The 6,869-nt window shown below is 46.1% G+C and overlaps 2 non-coding genes across 2 annotated transcripts; both read left to right on the top strand.

The window, feature by feature from the left end:
• Window positions 1-4,007: 4,007 nt before the first annotated feature.
• trnav-uac lies at window positions 4,008-4,080 on the top strand. The gene has a single exon. It is a non-coding gene; the product is annotated as a tRNA-Val (tRNA).
• Window positions 4,081-6,296: 2,216 nt separating this feature from the next.
• Window positions 6,297-6,370, top strand: trnan-guu. The gene has a single exon. It is a non-coding gene; the product is annotated as a tRNA-Asn (tRNA).
• The last annotated feature ends 499 nt before the right edge of the window (window positions 6,371-6,869 follow it).

The raw sequence follows: 6,869 nt of genomic DNA, 5'->3' as shown, positions 1-6,869 counted from the left end.
CACTCAAATGCCACAAGCTCAGCACTCAGTGCAAAACTCAGTATAGGGTGGATACGTGGGTTTAAGTAGGGTGATCATTGCTCGGCACAACATCGAGGGCCGAAGGGCCTGTTCTGTGCTGTACTGTTCTATATCTATATCTATTGTAGGACGGAAACACAGCTGTGTCAGAAAACATTAAACAGACACTGGAAAGGAGAATAACTATTAGGGGGGAACTCTGTTCTTGGGGTTTGTTATAAATTATACAATCACTGCCTTGTGAAATTTGCTCATTTCCTACAAACTGTCTGTCAACCAATAAAATTCCTCGGAGGTCTTCTGGGATACTGATTGTACCAGAACAGAGTATCAAAAACAACTGTCGAGTATCTACTGTCCAGGTTAATGCTCTGTCGTTCCAGAACCCGTTAACTCAGATCGATCCTGGGGCACTGAATCTTCACCATTTGTTCCTGGAACAAAACACAAAACGTATTCACTATCTGGGAGTGAAGATCGTACACGGAGCAACGGGTATCATTATGGTTAGCACAATTGCTTCACAGCTTCAGGCTCCCAGGTTCAATTCCCGACTTGGGCCACTGTCTGTTGGGAGTCTGCACATTCTCCCCGTGTTTGCCTGGGTTTCCTCCTGGTACTCCGGTTTCCTCCCACAGTCCAAAGATGTGCAGGTGGATTGGCCATGCTAAATTGCCCCTAGTGTCCAACATTAGTGTTGGGTGGGGTTACTGTGTTGTGGCGACAGGTTGGAGTTGTGGACCTAGGGTAGGGTGCACTATCCAAGAGCCAGTGCAGACTCGATAGGCCGAATGGCCTCCTTCTGCACTGTAACTTCTGTGAAATCTATGAAAATAATCCCGTCATATAGACCCTGTGATCCGGCTTTGCTCAAAGTGATCTAGAAGAGCGGAACGGAGATGGAGAAACGTTCGCATAATAATTCAGACAGCAATGTAAAGATCATAAAAAGACTAAATGTGAGTTAACGAACCGGAAATTAAGTTGTGAAATTCATTTTAGTAGAAATGCAAGTTATAAACTAACGAATATTATTATTTAGTTTCTGCTCGCTTGTTTTTAGTGAGTGCTGTGTTTGTTTTTGATGGTTTGGTAATGACACTGTGACCACCACAGGCTGAGTAATTGTGTCTGTCTATCAATGTGAGAGCGCCCTCTGCCGAGAAATGACTGGAACTCCCAGTGTGAGTGTTTGTACGGGACCCGCTATACCTCTGCAGCAGTGTGGGCTCCATAGCGCAGAAATACACGGCACTGTCGGAGAGATCAGCTCCGGCGATATTTAAAGGTACCGTTTGGTTTTCTTTGAGCAAAGCAGCCGAAAACCTGGCTGGGAAAATCTGGAGATTTATCTGAACTGCCCTAACTATAGATTCTCATTACATTCCTCGGAGGTCCCCCTGGATACTGAATGTACCAGAAAAGAGTTTCAAAAACAGCTGTGGAATATCTACAGTCCAGCTCAATGCTCTGTCCTTCCAGAACCCGTTAACTCAGATCGATCCTGGGCCACTGAGTATTCACCATTTCTTCCTGAAACTAAACACAAAATGTATTCAATATCTGAGAGTGAAGATAGCACACGGGGCACACGGTGAACATTAGAACATCGACTCACCATTCACCAGTCACCAACATGGAGAATACATGGTGCCTGGATTAGAGTCCGACAGAAATCAATCAGCTTTTGAATATGTTCTGGTATTAAAGCGAAAATTCAGATGAGTGAACGCTTCAGTTACTGGGAAAAGATTGGCGAAACAATTGACAGTTGGGCACCAAGCGTGAACTGGAGAAAAGATTGGCGAAACTATTGACAGTTGGGCACCAAGCGTGAACCATACCTCCGGACCAAGAAGCCCAATTGTAAGATCGAGCATCAGCAAAATATAACTTCTGTTAACTTCGATATAAGTTCTACATCTCATGTTTTTTTATGTTGAGACATCTGTTTTTCAAATTCACCTGAGATTCACCTGAGGAAGGAGCAGTGCTCCGAAAGCTAGTGCTGAAACAAACATGTTGGACTTTAACCTGGTGTTGTCAGTTTTCTTACTTTTTTTTTAAAGGAACAGCTGTTGTCTTGTAATAAGTGACCTGGCCGCTCAACCAGACAATTAGAATCTGCAGCAACACAGTGAGGTTGCACATTTCACACGTCCGCTGACTGCTGTAGTGTAGTGATTATCACATTCGGACAGAATGAAAAAGGGAATGTAAATGAGGCTAATCAAGGCCGAGAAAGGTGCTGATAGTGGCGCATTCAGACGTCAGAATGGGATCAAAGGTAAGCAGTGTATTAGAGAACAATTGGCAACAGGGATCAGATTGATCGAGTAGGATGGTATAGGCTGGGGGGAGGGGAGCGGGGCAATTGTGTGGGTAAAATATACCAATGGAACGAATGAAAATAAATTGATAGAAAAAAACACGTGTGAAGTGTGCAGAATAAAATTAAGCAGACCGAGAGATGCCTGAATCCACCAGAGTTAGTGAATAGAGATAAGTGAATGTCCACTCATCGACAAGTTGATCGAAAATGTTTCGATTTCCCCGGCAACGCGTTGATTCCCTGCAGTGTGAGCTCAGCTTCTCAAAGCAACCCCAATGTGAATGAATCCCGCCGTCTGAGCCGCAAAGAAATGAAGCAAACATGCTGCGTGACCAACAGAAAAGGGCTCGTCGGGGATTTGAACCCGAAGCCTCTCGTAAATTTCGACACCGAGACACCCGAAGCGACAATCATAGCCCTAGACCAACGAACCCTCGAAAGCAACCGAATCATACTGTCATTGACAACGAAAGTCGATCTAACATTTGCGGAGAACGCCGAAATTACTGCAACAACTCAGGGAGTCAGGCGGCATTTGTCGACAGGACAACAAAGTTCGTCTTTCACCATCACCTTTCATTAAAACCGGGACCGGTTAGAAATGTAGGACGTCTTAACCAACTGAACTCACGGAGGGAGGAAACAGAACAACAGGAAAGGGCTCTGATAGGGGGCAAGTCAGGAGAGATTAAATGAGAAAAGGCGTTGCCTTCCCTGGCCACGGAGCGAGGTTAGCATCAAATCAGAGAATAATGACACCACAATATGAGGCCATTCCTGCCGCCGTGTGTGTGCTAGCTCTCTGTTAGCGCAATGGAAGAAACAAAAATGTCCGTGGAGGAGGTATCGATGGCAGATTGATCCACAGCTACCGCCCGGACACAAAGAACAAGTGGGAACAAGATTGAAACCCAAATCTGCGATGTAAGGGCACACAAAATGGATGCAGCATTTACAGTGTGAAACTACTGAACACACACTGAGTGTGAAAGCTGTATTGAGCCCAGGGGAAAGATGCGCTGCTGTTCCTCGAGTGTTTGTTGAGCTTCTTTGGAACAGTTCACGACGCCGAGGTCCGGGAGGTCAGCGTTAAGCTCCAGTTCTCCAGTCAGTTCAATTCTTCACTTTGGCTCAGTGGATTAGATGGGTCAAGTCCCTGTCAAGTTAACGCACATCAGGAGCATCAATTTTATCCAAACGCACTCCAGCTCAGACACTGTCTCCCTCGAGCATCATCTGTGGGGAGAGAAACGTCGGAAACATCCCGAGTCCTGAGAAATCTTTTTCAGAGTGAGCCAATGTAAATCAACCCCGCCGTCAGCATCGCAAACAATTCGTAATCTCTGAACTGGAGTAAAGAGCCTGTCCTGGATTTAAAGCCACGACCACTCCCATAGGCATTGATTGAAAATCCTTAAACGAGAACCAGACCTCGAGACCAAAGAGCACAAATTTAATACCGACATTAAGCAAAATATAACTTATGTTAATTTCGATATAATTTCTACATCTCACAGCTTTATATGTTGAGACATCTGTTAATTTAAGAAACAGCTGTCGCTTGCAACAAGGGACCTGGCCTCTCAAACAGACCATCAGAATCTGCAGCAACACAGTGAGGTTGTACATTCCGCACGTCCTTTGCTTGCCAGCGGTTTCTGTAGTGTAGTGGTTATCACATTCGCCTTACACGCGAAAGGTCCCCGGTTCGAAACCGGGCAGAAACATCGAACATTTAGCATTTCGTGTGAGAAAAGTTTGCACAATTATTGGGTACAAAATAATTCTGTTTCCTGAATGTTGCCGGAATCTCGTGTGTTCCAGGACTATGAAATTTCGTCTCACATGAGCCACTAAACTGAATTGAACAATAAGGCCCAAGCACTGAATTTTCGGCAGGCAATGAGAGGTGAAGAATTTTCATATCTTGGCACACCTCGGATATTAGCAGCTCGTTCATCCACAACAGAGTTTCACCGATTTACAAATGAACATATTTAATCACCATCTCAAAAATGCCTAAATGTGTGACAAATGCAACTTACTGCGGATGCTTCAAACGGAAACAAAAACAGAAAATACTGGACAATCTCAGCAGGTCTGACAGCCTCTGGGGAGCGAAATGGCAGCTGTCGTTTCCAGTCAAGTGGACACTTTGTCAAAGCTGGAGAACTGGAATTGGAGATTCAGACGATTGTGGGTGGGGGGTGGGGGTGGTGGAGTGCTGTATTGGGCCTCGATAGACGGCTAGCAATAGGTGGGAAATGACGAAACTGTCTCGGGCAGAAAGAAAAAGGGAATGTAAATGAGGCTAATCAAGGCTATGAAAGGTGCTGATGGCGCATCAAGCGGTCAGAATGTGTTAATGGCAGAACAAAGGTAAGCAGTGCGTCAGAGAACAATTACAAACAGGGATCAGATTGCTGAAGTAGGATGGTATGGGCTGGGGGGAGGTGGGCAATGCTGAGGGTAAAACATATCGATGTAAGGAATGATAAGTTGATGGAAAAAACATGTGGTGGAGGGGGAAGTAAGAGTTCACAGTCTGAAGTTGTTGACCTGATAAAATGAAAGGGACAAAGAGCTGTCTGGGTCCACCAGAATTAGTCAATAGAAATGTGAATGCCCACACATTGACAAACTTCTCGGGAACGTATTGGTTCCATGCAGTTTGAGCTCAGCTTCTCAAAGCAAACCCAATGTGAATGAATCCCGCCGCCTGCGCCGCAAAGAAATGAAGAAAACATGCGGTTTGACCAACGGGAACCCTCATCGAAGGGCTCGTCCGGGATTTGAACCCGGGACCCGCAAACTCCGACAGCGATACACCCAAAGCGAGAATCATACCCGTAGACCAACGAGCCCCGCGAAAAGAGCCAAAGCATACTGTCATTGCCATCGAAAATCAAGCTAACATCTGCGGAGAACGCCAAAATTACTGCAACATCTCAGGTAGTCAGTCGACAGGACAACAAAGTTCGTCTTTCACCATTACCTTTCATAAAAACCGGGACAGGTTAGAAATCAGAAGGAGGTTCAGTGCAGTTAGATTGCGAATATACAGACTGGAGGATGCACCACATGCTGTGGTATCAGCAAAATCCGGCACAGCCGCCGAGATTGGTCATCATTAACATATTGACGATGAAGAAAGAGGAGATCTCAGGACGATATCTGGCGGCTGCCAACAAGTCTAAAAAGAATGGTCACCTCAATATAAACGCGCTCAGTGTGGAGGACGGGGCGGTCTATTACTGTGCAATGAGCAGAGTGTCACAAAGCAGCTACAACCACGTACGAAAGCCTCAGAGAGTATTTTCAATTCGAGCAAATTTCCGTTCCTGCCCTTGTACCGGAGGATGGTTTGATCTGGATTCAGAAAAATACTCAGGTCTATTTCTCCACAATTGCATTGCCGTCTCTGTCCTTGTATTGGTCAATAGAGGAGCCGTTTCGGATTCGTGAGATTAATCAGCATGTCGCGATGCACAGTAAATTTAAGCTTGGAATATCCACTTCCGAGCAGCAGTAACGAAAGTTCTCAGATGTGGGGATAATAAAATCTTCCAGGACCGTTAACTTAGGTCGACCTTATACCAACGAGTCTGAGCCCCCAGTAGTCTTCAGCGGAACATCGACTTTCTGATCGAAAATACATCAAATCTATGTTGACACTTCCTGCTTTCTGTTATGGAGGTTCCCGGATAAGGGACGTGTTTCAACGAAAGTGTGGTGCTGTCCAAGTGAGTTCTGTAAAATCCACGGGCCTGTGATGATTCCACGTCTCACAAATGTCCATGCCCGCGGGACCATGTGTACGCTCCTTCCAGGTATTTTCCGCACTGCCTCAGGGGACCAATATTGCCAGCATTCTCATTCGGTCCCTGGCAATCAGAGGATTGCCCGTCACTGTTGAAATGCACAGAGTTGCGATCCTGTTGTCGTCTCCGTGGCGCAATCGGTTAGCGCGTTCGGCTGTTAACCGAAAGGTTGGTGGTTCGATCCCACCCAGAGACGAATTGTTGTTCCACTCCTGGATGATATCTGTTTAGGACAGGGCTAAATCGCTGGCTTTGAAAGCAGACCAAGCAGGTCAGAGAGGCTGATCTTAAGCGCATCACCTCCATACTTCCGGAATGCCTTGCCCCACTTCAATTCGCATACCGTTGCAACCGGTCCACATCAGACGCCATTTCCCTGGCCCGACGCTCATCCCGAGAGCATCTCGAAAACAAGGACTCCTATTTATTGACTACAGCTCCGCCTTCAACACCATAATCCCAGCCAAGCTCATATCAAAGCTCCAAAACCTCGGACTTGGCACCCCCACTCTGCAACTGGATCCTTGACTTTCTGACCAACAGACCACAGTCAGTAAGAATGAACACCAACACCTCCTCCACAATAGTCCTCAAAACTGTTGCCCCGCAAGGCTGGGTACTTAGCCCCCTACTCTACTCTCTGTGCACACACGACTGCGTGGCAAAACTTGGTTCCAACTCCATCTACAAATTGG

The sequence above is a fragment of the Scyliorhinus canicula genome, unplaced genomic scaffold (assembly GCF_902713615.1).
Source record: "Scyliorhinus canicula unplaced genomic scaffold, sScyCan1.1, whole genome shotgun sequence".
In the NCBI taxonomy this organism is placed as follows: domain Eukaryota; kingdom Metazoa; phylum Chordata; class Chondrichthyes; order Carcharhiniformes; family Scyliorhinidae; genus Scyliorhinus; species Scyliorhinus canicula.
Note: the sequence above shows the minus strand (reverse complement) of the source record. Positions and strands in the feature narration are given on the sequence as shown.